The sequence below is a fragment of the Mustela putorius genome, unplaced genomic scaffold (assembly GCF_011764305.1).
Source record: "Mustela putorius furo isolate JIRA1106 unplaced genomic scaffold, ASM1176430v1.1 tig00003836_pilon_pilon_pilon, whole genome shotgun sequence".
Taxonomy (NCBI): domain Eukaryota; kingdom Metazoa; phylum Chordata; class Mammalia; order Carnivora; family Mustelidae; genus Mustela; species Mustela putorius.
In genome coordinates this window covers 3,562,382-3,575,798 of record NW_025421989.1, presented here as the reverse complement: position 1 = coordinate 3,575,798, position 13,417 = coordinate 3,562,382, and the positions used below count along the sequence as shown (strand labels likewise).

General features: G+C 42.7%; 1 protein-coding gene across 6 annotated transcripts in view; it reads left to right on the top strand.

Annotated features, from left to right (window-relative positions):
- The window catches only part of NLGN4X (neuroligin 4 X-linked), a 296,820-nt gene that overhangs the window by 180,189 nt on the left and 103,214 nt on the right, over positions 1-13,417 (top strand). The window lies entirely within an intron of this gene.

Below are 13,417 nucleotides of genomic sequence, written 5' to 3'. Positions count from 1 at the left end.
AAAAAAAGAAAGAAAGAAAGAAATCATGGTACATAACAGAGCTGTAATGGGTGACTGAGAAATCAAAGAATCAATTTAGAATTTCTATGCCAGTCTATTTACATTCCACGAATGAGCTACTGTGGAGACCCTAAGAACACCACAGACGCCCTTTTATTTGCTGGGGTGAAGTGTGCCAACTTTGCTGATTATACACGGGCCGTAGAGATTCTCAAATGTGACTTAGTTGATCTCCATCACACGGATCCCGCTAGAGCTCCGGTCGTCTTGAAAACTGTCCCCGGCACACACGCTAGCTTTAAGGAAGTCCCTCTTTTCAGTCTTGAGAATTATTTTTAAACGACGGGGATCCAGATATTTAAAACGATGATCAAATAAGACCGCTCAACCCACGTGGTGACGGACGTCCTAATTAGTGCTTTTGAGATGAGTCGATATGTTTTGAGCAGAATGTTGAAATATTGTGTTTCTTCTTTAAAACATCGTTAGTGCATAAATGCTCTTTTCCTGTCGAAGAAATGGAAAGACGCTGTTGGATATCATTATTTTTTATGGTGTAACTAATGCTGTTTTCCCACCCCAAAGAGAGGGTTCAAACAAGAGGAGTTCTGGGATACAAGCAGGGGCTGGTGCATGGAGTTAACATAGATTTCGGAATGAGGCAGAAGTGAGCCTTCAGAAGTGATCTTCCGAAAGGCAGCAAATTTCATCAGAATTTCTGTAGAACGTTGTAGTGTTCTCTGCCTTGCAAGGTGATTGTGGGCAGTTTCACAGCCTACACCCAGCACCCAGGACACTGCATCCCTTTGTAATTTTCATTCTTATTAACATGACTGGACACCCTATGAATATCATTGTGCATCCCCAGAAGCAGATGCAACTGCCCAGATTTGTAATCGCTAATAACTGCAAAATACCATCTTCTAAACTGAGCCTTAATAAAAAAAAAAAAATAATAATAATCATGATGATTATAAGACCCTTGTCCTAGAAACAGGAGGCAACACACTTGCTTTTTGAAATAGGAATGTTTTCTTTAATCAGAACCGTGTGACAGAGCCCTGCTGGTCATCAACCCTACAACTGACCGGCTCGTCTGAGATGGTTGAGAGCGGTGAACGTGCGGTTCATAAACCAGGATCATCCCAGTCTAGCTGTGATGTACCCTCATGGCTATAAAATAATTAATTATGCCTACATCAAGCCTAGGGATCGAACTGATGTTCCATTTATTTTCAACGAAGCTGATCTTTTATAAACATATTTCCTCTTGGTGCTTCTGTACACCTTGGTCACTGGGAAGGCGTAGGTATCCAACTCTTGAGTTCCATCCAATTGACCTCTTATTTACTTACTTATTTATTTATTTATTTATTTAAATGACAAGTGTCCAAAGCTCTTCAGTAGAAAAGAGAAATCTCCGCTCTCATGCTTTCGGATAGAAGTATCTGGAATTTATCTATAGATGCCTCTTGATTCTCTTTTCCCTCATTGTCTTCCATTTGCCGTTACATCTTGAGTGGGTGAATTCTCCCTCCATCCAAATATCTGCTTCAGTTTACCTCCCACGGACTGACGACCTTGTTGGTGACCCTGCCGTGTCATGCCTCTTGCATGCTTTCAGTGATTTTTGCTTCAGAACGTTCCGACCACTCTGCATCGGCAGCAAACTCCGGGAGAGCCTGCGGTGTGGTCGGCCATGGGTGGCTGGAGCCGTTCACTTACTGCTTGCAAACCTCCTTGTGGGGGGTTTGCTTACTGTACTTACAAAGAAACAAAAGCCAGGAGGTGATCGGGACGCCTCCTGGTGGGTTACCATTTGGTCATTCTTTATCAAGGTGTTCCAGTGACAACAATAGGAAATGTTGCCCACGGATTTATATAACTGACTGTTTTCCAGGATTCAGAAGGAAAGTACCAGAGACACCCGCTTGTTTCTTCAGGTGCCAGTAGCTATTCTGAAATTTCTGTCTCAAGGCGGGTTCTGTAGGGGGTATGCTGAAGTTGTCTTTAGGGCCAGTAATGGCATACGTTCGCTTAGGTGTGGTAACGCCATGACTTTGACTAGGACACAGAGATGGTTGGAAATAAAGGTGGTCTATTGGCAGAGGAAAAAGGAATTAAAATTCACACGGCATTGAAAACCATATGCATGTTGCAATGGTGTGTTCCCTTTTGCAGTTCTGGTCTCCTTGGTGGGGTCTTAGTTTCTATCTGACATCAAGGGTGGGTGGTGGCATTTGGAGATGGCTCTTTGATGTCGGTCGAAGTCTTGCTCTAATGCACTTGGTATGTTGGTGTTCCATGTCAGATTCCATAAAAGGAGTCTGGGAATCATTGGGATACAGGACTCACCAATTCCTGTAAATAGCTATGATGTGAATTGCACATTGTGTCCATCATGTGTGAACATTTTGCCTCCACAATAGCTTGGCGGGTCCCTATGATAACTTTATGCACACAGACCGTCAAGGTGCTCTGCAAACCATCTGTCCGTCCCTCTTTCTTTGGAAGTTAAAGATGTTGCTGGCTGTTTGCCAATGGCCGTGCTTTATTGTTTCCTTAGATGCTTTGTTGTCTTGTCATTGTTTCTATGTCTTATTAAGGATTTTGTTTTCAACTGCAAAGGGAACCCATCTTATTGATCAAGACAAGAGTTTCGTGTAAGTGCATAGATACAAGGAAAAACACAATTTCCTCCTTCAAGGATCTGTCCGTCTTAACATTACCCTCCTAACTCCCATTACGCTTCCTTGCAGGTTTGCCCCAATGTGATTTCCCACGGGAAGGGTTGCCCTTATTCAATTTTTAATAAATTTATTTATTTTTCTTATTTATTTTATTTTATTTTTTTCTTATTTTATTTTAAATTTATTTTTCCTCTTTTAAAGATTTTATTGTATTTTGCACTTGTTTTACTTATCTTTTATTTTAAAGATTTTATTTATGTCTTTCAACCTAGATGGAGAAAGCATGAACAGAAGGGAGCAGGCAGAGACAGAGGGAGAAGCAGACTTCCCGCTGAGCAGGGAGCCCAACATGGGGCTCCATCCCAGGACCCTGAGATCATAACCTGAGCCAAAGGCAGACGCTTAACCCACTGAGCCATTCAGGTGCCCCAAGAGTTGCATTTAAAATGCAGTTAAAAGTTCAATGGCTAGAGCGGAGAGGTGATGTGTTGCATTTAGGGAAACGTAAACAATAGTAGAGAAGTCAAGGACTATGGGAGAAATGGCAAGGAATGGGATCCAGAGGCAAGAGAAACTGTGCAAAACCAGAATTTTGGAAGTTGGTGGTGGAAAGTATGGGAACCGTTAGGGTAATATCCTCCGTGTGATGGGCAGCAAAGGGGAGCAGCTCCTTCTGAGAACAAGCTCTGCGTCTCCCCTGCTGCACTGGTCTCTAAGATGGGCTGGAAGGTGACACGGGGGTTATACTCTCCAGATATCAGTCATAACACGCATACATTGCACAAGACAGCATTGGCCTTGCACAAAAGAAAAAAAAAAGAAATGTTTTTGCCCAAAATGTGTGGCATCCAACGTCTTCTTCATCAGTAGGTTTCTGTGCATTTAATAATCACTTGGAAACACCTAATCTGGTCTTTGTTGTTGCCGGTGTGGAAGGTGAGCTCCAAGAATGGAGAGGTTCATGGTCTAGCTCTGTCCTTGGTGGTCTTTGGCTTGGACTTTCCTCTTCTGCCTCCTGGTGGCTGAAAATGCCCACTGCATTGATTGCGTGTATTCAGCAAGTAAGAGGCATCGTTCAGGATTAAAAACCCTGTGTTTGGGACTTCGAAGGAGCTTGGGAACATGGAAACCAATGCATTGGGGTGAAGACCCTGTCATGGGGAAGGTGCCTTCATGGATATGTGGACATGAACAGCAAAGCAAAGAGGCTCTCTCCTGTCCAGAGGTGACAGACATCCGTGTCTGTAGCAAGTGGAGATCCCCAGGGATATGAAATGATGTTTTTTTGGTGGAGAAAGTCATGGTGGGGAGAAGTTAAAACCCAAGACTTTAAATCTCAAGTGCATGAAACCATTGACACACCTATGCCACACTGTGGAGAATCTCCTTGATCCCTTATGAATGATTCAGAATTTCCTAAAGGAAAGGGACATTTTCTTTGTATGGGCATCGCCATTTTTGGAAATCATAATGTTGGGACACACCTAATTGGAGAATCGGTTAATACAAAATTTCCCGTTAACTAGTTGGAGAGCATCATTTAAGCTTGAGTTAGTAATCACACGGGCTATACCTTCAAAATTGTCCTTTCCTGCGAATGTTTGCATTCGGACCAGAGTCTCTTCAGATTATTAATACGAAGACAAGCCCCCTTTTTTTCTTTTGCATGTTTTCTTCATTTCTCTTCTCACCAAGTGTATGAACAGCCGGTCGTCTTGAGTTGTTTGAGGTCACGTGGTTGCACGGTGCAAATTCATGGGGAATTTCTTAGGGAGAATAAAATGTCACTGAGATACGGCAGCGACCTTGTGCACATAGGAATATAAATGCATTTCTCAAATAAAATTACATTTTTACGTGTACAACAATGTTACATTGTGATATTATTGATTGGGGATGTTGCATCCAACACTTAAAGTAGTATATTCCTTATTTAGAAAGAGAGCAGCTATTTGGGATGAAGTGTGCAATGCCCACTATATAAAAAAAAAATGGATATATTTTAGAACTTCCCATGCAACCATCCTTTGGTGTTGGATGTGCAAGAGCTAAAGTCTTTTGTAGGTAAATCATTTGCAAGGCTCTGGTGATTCTGTTATTGATTCAGGATGATACGCACTGACTTTCACTGCATTCAGTACAATGGCTGTTATTATAGGTTCAGATGTTACGGAGGGAAAGCTGTGTCCCATGAAATGGGTTCAGCCATGAGCAGGTAGGTAGTGTAAATGCATTATAAAAACACACATTTTGTTGTAGGCAGATGTATGACCCGATCTCCCAGAGGAACACCATCAGTTCTACCTGATATAACTAAGACTTGTACCAGAATCAACAGAACAGTTTTTGCAATAAGGTAATATTTCCAGTTTGGACAGAGGAATGATTCCCATCTTTCAAAGTGACCCTCTGTCTTTGTACTAAAATACCCTGATAATGGTTTAGATGACCTCATTGCTCTCTTTTGTATTCTGCACCTTTGAATATCTTTCCCCCTCATTGCTCTGTCTGTGCCCCTCCTAAGCATCAAATGACCTCCGTTAGGAATATCACTCATGCTTTTCTACAGTACTTCTTCGTGAAGAGGATGTGCGGTAGTCCCCATCTTCCCAAAAAAGCATCCTGGGCGAATGGTACCTACTTTCTTACTCCTCCTCGTTTTTCCATGCTCTTGATTTTTTAAGTTCTACTGTGTTTCATTCCCCCATCTTGTCGTTAACCCACTTCCTCTTTTCAATCCTATTTCTTCAAAACTGAGCTGTGGAGAACCACTCAGACATCGTAAGGATTTCCAAGGGCCCTCCAAACACTTCTCATGGGTCTCACACATCCTCATCTTCTTAATCTTCTTGTAAATGACCCACTGGTCTTGTCTGCCCTTGTAACATCTCTGTGTCCTTTCTTTAAAGCACTTTCTAGGCCAGATGCACCTTTAAGGCATGCAATTCAGTGGCCTTCTGTATGTTCAGAGAGAGAGGCATCACTACCAACCCCACCTAAGTTTTGAACATTATCACCCCCCACCCAAAAACAAACCCAGCACCTATCCCTCCCAACCCCCAAAGACTTAGACAATCCCGAATATCCCATCTCTATGCCTTTGCCTGTCCTAGACATTTTCCTGTTAAATGGAGTCACACAACGTGTGGTCTCCATATCTGACTCCTTCCACGGGGCAGAATGTCTTCAGTGTTCATGCATGTCATAGCTTGTAACGTGTCAGGACTTTGTCATGTCTTAATGCCAAAGAATAATTCACTGTATGCCTGTTACGCGTTTGGGGTATCCATCCATCTTTTGATGGGCATTTGGGTTCTCCCCACTTTTTTGGATATTAGCTCTTGTTTATTCACGTACAAGTTTTTGCCTGCGTATACATCTGTGTCTTTCTTGTATACATACCTAAGATCATTGGATTACTCTATCTGAATAATTTCTAATTTCTTTTTGAAAGTGGCTGCAATTATACCAACGTAAAGGTCCAGTCTCTCCACATCCTCACCAACACGCTCATTCACATCTGTCTTTTTGACTATAGTCATCCTAGTGGGTATAAACTGGTATCATATTTGATGTGTATTTATCCCAAAACCTAAAGACATCAAGCACCTTTCACGTGCTCACGGGCCATGTATCTCCCTTGGAGAAATGTCTGTTCAGATCCTTTGCCCATTTTTGTTTAGCTTTTATCGAGTTGTTAAAGGTTACTTTTTAATTTAGATACATGTTTCTTATCAGATATAGGTTTTGCAAATACATGTTTCCATTTTGTGTTTTCTCTCACTTTTGTGCTGAGACCTTTTCAAACACAAATGTGTTGTAATTGCAAGGCACTTCCATCTATGTGTTTTTTTTCCTTTTGTTTGCTTTTGCTTTTTGTCTTCTGAATAAAGAGTCTGCCTGAGCCAAGGGGATGCCAAGTTACTTCTGTATTTTTCCCTAAGAGTTGTATCGCCTTATGTCTTATTCTCAATGCGCTCCATTTTGACTCAGTGTATTAAATGATCAACATGTGATTCTTGTCCTGTTTTCTAAGGACACAATACATGACATGAAGCCGTTTTTGAATATTAAACGAAACGAGTCTCTTGGGATAAATCTCGCTTGGCCCCAGTGAATAATCCTTTGCAAATGATGCTGGATTTGGTTTGCTAGTATTTTTTTCTCGAGGACTTCACATCTCTATTCATAAAAAAAGACGAATCCGTAGATCTGTGTTCTGGTGATGCATTCGTCAGCTTCTGGTAACGGGACTAGTTTCCCCACAGAATGAGTGGGAAGTGTCCCCTTCGCTTCCATGGTTTCCAAGCGAGTGTGAAGGGTTGGTGTTAATGCTCCTTTAAACAATTGCTAGGATTCACCAGTGAAGCCATCTGGGCCTGGGATTTTCTTGGAGGAACTTTTTTTTTTTTTTTCCCCATTACTAATTTACTTTCTTGGCTCGTTCTGTTCAGATTTTTGTCAACCATCTTTGGAGCTCATTTGCCGTCAGACATCCACATGGAAGGCAAACACTAGGAGGGTGATGGCTCTTCCAACCATATCTCACACGACATTGTCCCTACACGTTTCACGTCCATCTTCCTACCCACCCACACCATCGTTCGACCAGAAATCGCAAAACCAGCACTTTCAATGGAACAGGTTCCATATGACTTGAAACATTGACCACAAAAGGGGAAACTTTCACTCACCTTTGTGGGTCTCTGTTACACCTTGCAGATCTGAAAATTTGGGTGCTCGCCTTCACATAGGCACAGCTCTAGAGAATGACTCCTGGTCGTTGTCCAAACAGCATAACCCCCTGCCATCCCTTCATCATGCAAGCCCAGTGCTGTCTCGTCAGCCCACCCAGGGCAGAACCCCTATGGCGCCCCATGCCATGTCATCCTTGTCTAATCATTGCCCTCCTCTGGTGTACAGATGCAAGAAATAGAGGAAGTGTAGCTAGCATAGACCACTCTCCAAAGGTCTACAGATTTTCATGCTCCTTTCGACAAGTGTTACCATGATGGGGGATTTGATCCCGATTTTAGAGGCTTGGAAATTTAAATTTGTGAATGAGGCAGAGGTTGTTACATCTATCAGGGGAAGACCAGCATTGACCAAATTGCAGCGAGGATTTATTCACGGACCATGAGCCATAAAACTCTCTGAAACTATCAAGAAAAGTGGACAAGTCATCCTTCAGCTGGGAATGGCATGCAAAATTCACAAGGTGTTATAGAGATAGCCTTGAATTTAAGTTATTAAAAAAAAAACAAAAAAAATGAGAGAGAGGGTGAAAGTGATAACATACTCATTTCTACAAAGATAGCTTTGCCAAGAAAAAGACAATAGTGGATTTCATTCATGCATTCTTTCATTCCTTAAATACATTCTCAGGTTCTGCTGTTTTCCACATGGTGACTTCCACTGGGAATGGCGTGGTGAACAGAAGAGACAAAAAATTCCCCAAGCATGTAACATTTTTATTGCCTTGAGGAAAAAATAAAGACCAGATGCATCTCATGAAATGCACGGTGTCATACAGTATGGTCGAGTGCCACGCACAGAAGAGTGCTGGGTTGGCTTCCGTTTCCTGATGTTCATACCAGTGCCCAAGTTTGTTATATTTTGTTTCCATTTATCCATAGAGTAGACCTATTTCCCTTAATCTTGTGTCCTGGGGAAGGACATGACCTCTTCCGCTGGCCTATCAGGGATGTCCTGTTTCTGAGCTATTGGATCAGCACCTATGGTGTTTTGGACCGATGTCGTTTTTGTCTGGGGGTCTGTAATGGGCCCTGTAAGCTGTGCACTTGGCCTCTGCCCGTCCCTGCTTGGTGTCCCTTCATGAGGAAGAGCAGGGAGACAACCATCCACAAGAGGGAGAACCACCTGCTTTGGGATATTTCCCCTCTCTGGGAACAGAGGGTCACCCTGGCATCCTGTTCCCTGTCCCTCAATTAATTTTGAATCGTGAAATTCACACTCTGGTGTATTTGGCTTTGTTTCTTCCTGTGACTAATGTTTACTTCCTGTAACCGATTTCTAAGCTCTGGGAGGGCTGGGGTCATAGCTCACATTGTCTTTTGTCTTCGGAGTGTCTACCAGATAATCAACACCTTCTGGAGGATAAGCAGCCATGGTGTGTTTGACTCTACATTGCAAAGTGGAAGCTAATTAACAAAGGAGAGAATGTATTTGCTCGAACATTTTTTTTTTTAATTGCAGTACGGGGGTGAACTCCTGGTTGTCAGAATCCGTGAATGCTTAATTTTACGTAAACTGTATTTATTTCCACTTCTGACGTTTGGCAGCTGTTTCTTTTCAACAGATACTGAAAAGTTCCCTTTTCCTCGAAACATCTACTTACGCGGGTGTTGTGAGTTCAGGATTGATCTTCATAACATGTGGCTTAGCTTAAAGCGAGGCAATTTATACTTGTGGCGTGCACATGATCTTGAATTGAAACCTACGGCTGAAAAAAAAAAAAAAAATTTTAGGAGTGCCTGGGTGGCTCAGTGGGTTAAGCCTCTGCCTTCAGCTCAGGTCATGATCCCAGGGTCCTGGGATCAAGTCTCCAATCAGGCTCCCTGCTTGGTGGGAAGCCTGCTTCTCCTTCTCCCACTCCCCCTGCTTGTGTTCCCTCTCTCACTGTGTCTTCCTCTGTCAAATAAATAAATAAAATTTTAAAAAAAGAATATAAATTTAAATTTTGTTAAAATCTGCATATCTTTATATTTTTATCAGGTTTTGATCGTTATAAAAACAAACTGAAACAGGAGAGCTCTGTTATATTTTCTTTCTTTGGCTCTTTCCGATGGTATTTTAACAATAATGGTAGGCAAGACAATAATTGTGATTTTTTTTCCAAAGGCTGTCTCAATGTTTTGCAAATGGCTGGCAAGTTTCTTAGCTGATCCTAATCTCAGTGTATTAGATTTCTAGTGCTGCCTTAACAAATCGCCACAAACTTGGTGGCTTAAAACAACAGAAGTTTCCTCTCTCCCTGTCCTGGAGACCAGAGGTCTGAGATCCAACAGGGCAGGACTGGGCTCCTGCCTGAGGCTCCAAGGGAAGGTCCTTCCTGCCTCTTACAGCTTCCAGGAAGTCTGGGCATCCCTGGGCTTGTGGCTGCTTCTTTCCCATCTCTGCCTCTGTCTTCACGCGGCTTCTCCTATGTCTCCTCTTCTTATCAAGAAACCAATCATCGGACTCAGGGCCCACCTCAATCCAGGATGATTCTGTCTCAAGATCCTTAAAAAATCACTTCTGTAAATAACCATTTCCAAATAAGGTGGCGTTCTAAGGCTCCAAGTAAGCATGAATTTTTGGAGGACACTCTGCAGCCCATGTACCTAAATTTGTCAATTAGGTCATTATTGTGGTTTCCATGTGTGTGGGCACAAGGGGTGTCCAGTGTTTCCATCCATGTGTTGGGGTGTTACTGGGCTCAGGATGAAGCCTGGTCCTTCATTCACTAGACCACCCTCACTGAAGAACCTAGAACTTTCTGTGACTTCATTTCCTTCTTGTGTCCTCTTGGCTTTCAAAAAAATGTAGTTATTCAGTATCAAGAAGTTTGTTTTCTGAAACTTTAAAGCCTCCGCACTCGTTTTTAAAGCAGGAAAAGCATCTTTCCCCATATTAGCTATAAAATTCACGCCTTTGTTCTGGCGATGGGTAGGGCTCTATCTCACATTTTCGTCTAAAATTCCAAAGCTATGAATATAAAGTGAAACTATTACTTTGCTATATTCTTTCCACCTTTTCTCTATGATAAAATCCAATTACTAATGTTCCTTAATGCCCTGTCTGGGAATTGCAAGTTGGCCACTTACCATTTCCAAATGCAGGTCCTAAAAATTAACATGTAAGGTTAATACTGGCTTTTAAAAAGGGACTTATTCGAAATCATCTGAAGTTTTAAAGTGACTCGCAGACTTTTAATGAAATCAGTGGCCTTCTTATAATGCCTCCTGATTTCTTTTCAAATCAGTCACTTTACACATCGCCCTTGGGAGCAGCTCTGGTGTGCCTGAACCCAGGACTGATGAGATGATGTTCTTTATTTTGTATTTTCACTCTTGTCCTGGGTTACTGTTAGTTAACACTCTTGTCTGGTTTTCAGCACAGGTGAGTGGTGATGGTGTTCCTTACATGCAAGTATAGGCAAGTCTTGGGGCAGGAGCTGGTGCCCTGGGCCTGATTGACGCATGACATGTGGCCTTCACCAGTGGAAGGACCTGTACTCTGAGGGCATCTGACTTAGATGGTGGGTTGGATGCAGGATAGCATGAGTAGAGATGCCTAAACCCCGTGAGATCTGAGCCCACTACTCACAGAGAGGTGATTATTTTTTTTCCCTGAAAAAATGTCCTCTTCTTATTGCTTCACCAGCTGAGCATTTGGCCAGTGAAAATAAAATAAAAAATAAGTAATTAAATAGGATTCCTAATTATAGGGAATGCCTAAGCTTTACTTTTTATTTCCTAGAAAGTGAAACCAGAGCATCGTGCTTTAGATTTTAGTAGCTTCTGATACTACTATCCTGTTCATTAAGGTTCTTTCTTCCTTTATTAGTTTACATGGAGAACCTCTTTACTCTGAGAGATTTTTTCCCCCCGCTCTTATTGGGATATAATTGACCTGGACATTGTAACAGCTTCAGGTTTGCAACATGATACATGGTAACACATCTAGGCACACAGATCAACACACATTGTAACAGGTTTGGGTGCACAGCATAATACATTGTATCAATAGTGGGAGCACAAACGTGATACATTGTAACAGCTTTACATGTACAGCATGATGGTTTGATGTGTGTATATATTATGAAATGATCACCTCATGAGTTCCTTTAACATCTGTCACCTCATACACTTTCAATTTCTCTTTTCTTGTGATCAGAAAATTTTTAAAATATTTTATTTATTTGAGAGAGAAAGAATGACTAAGGGGAGGGGTAGAGGAAGACGCATACTTTCTGCTGAGCAGGGAATCCCATACGAGGTTCAGTCCCAGGATCCTGAGATCCTGACCTGAGCTGAAGGCAGTTGCTTAACCGACGGAGCCACCCAGGTGCCCCTTGTGATGAGAATTTTTAAGATCCACTGTTGGTGGTGGGGGAGGGATGTTAGCCTCAGTGAAAGTATAAATTTCGAGACTGTTACCCACTTTCACATCACGATGAACGGTACAAATACGATTTATACTTAACGATTAGAATTTATGAGTTCTTGAACTGGCAGTGGGATTTCTGTTTATTTTAACTGGTAAAGATCATCCCTGGCATGTGAAGCAAGCAGTGCTTGCCTTTTTTAATTCATCCCGAGGCCAGACAGACGTTGAAGTCCAAATTTGGGAACTCTCCTATCCTTCCTTTCGAAATGGAGATTTTAGCAACTCAAAATGAGTAATCGCTTACAGTGACACGGCAACAACAAGATCTGTGATGTTCATATTCTACAAACGCTATGATCAGAACTTGGTAGAAGCCCCAACCCACCACCCCGTCATCCAGAAGTCCTTTCATTTGGTAGGGAGCATGTTGGAGTCCTGGAAGCTTACTGAGCCGTGGGGTAACATGTTGGGCTGCTGGATTACAGAGGGGAACCAGGTAGGGTCTTAGGGGATGCGACAGCAAGCAGGACCCACCGCTTGGGCTCCTGGCAGCAGCAGTGGCTAGCCAGCAGAGAAGCATTTACCTGATGTCAGCAACCCACACAGGGGCATTGGGGCTCTCCAGTCACTTACCTGTATGTCACAGGTAAGATTACACCTACCTGCCCATCTTCCACCTGCCCTGTGTGCTCCTGGATGCCTCTTACTGACCCAGACCATAACTGGCCCCTCCTTCTCCACACTTGCCACTATCACTGATGCTTCCTTGCTTCATTCTCTGCCCCATGTGAATAACCGGGCATAGAATCCCGGTTATTGCCCCTTCAGGGCTAGTCCCCATGGAACTTCAAATGGGAGAAGAAACGTGATGGAGGAAAAACTCAGGTGTAGAGCTAAAGGGTCAGAGGACCCTATTCAGAGAGCAGGTGAAGGTGCCTTAGCTCAGGGCTGACTCCGGCTGAATGAGGACCCCGAGTGCACCGCCGAGTTGGCCATTTTAATGTGGTTAATTTTATGCTCTGTGAACTTGAGCACAATACAAGAAAAATAAAGTCTGAAGCTGGCTAAGGTCCTCCCTGAGCTCCCCTCTTTATGCTTTCCTAAGAGGAGCCCAGTTTGAGAGCAGCTCTTAAAAGGAACATATAAACAAACCAAACAGCAACCAAACAGACCCGGTCGAGACACACCACAACAGCCTGAAATGCAAATAATAATAATAACAACAATAATATAAAAGAAGGAAAGAAACTGGCCCCAAGGACCTCTTTTTCCCTTTCTGCTAGATCCAGAGGCATTTCATCATGAGGCCAAACATGGCCTTTTTCAATTTGAATTGCTAATGGAATCCCTATGCTTTTGACTAGGTAAGCACCTAATTTATACAAATTTCTTTCAAACTGCAAACTCTACAAATGAGAGATGTGGGGTGCCTGGGTGGCTCAGTGGGTTAAGCATCTGCCTTTGGCTCACGTCATGATCCCAGGGTCCTGGGATCGAGTCCTGCATCAGGCTCCCGGCTCAGCACAGAGTCGACTTCTCCCTCTCCCTCTGCCTGCCACTCCCCCTGCTTGTGCTCTCTCTCTCAAATAAATAAAGAAAATCTTAAAAACTAATAG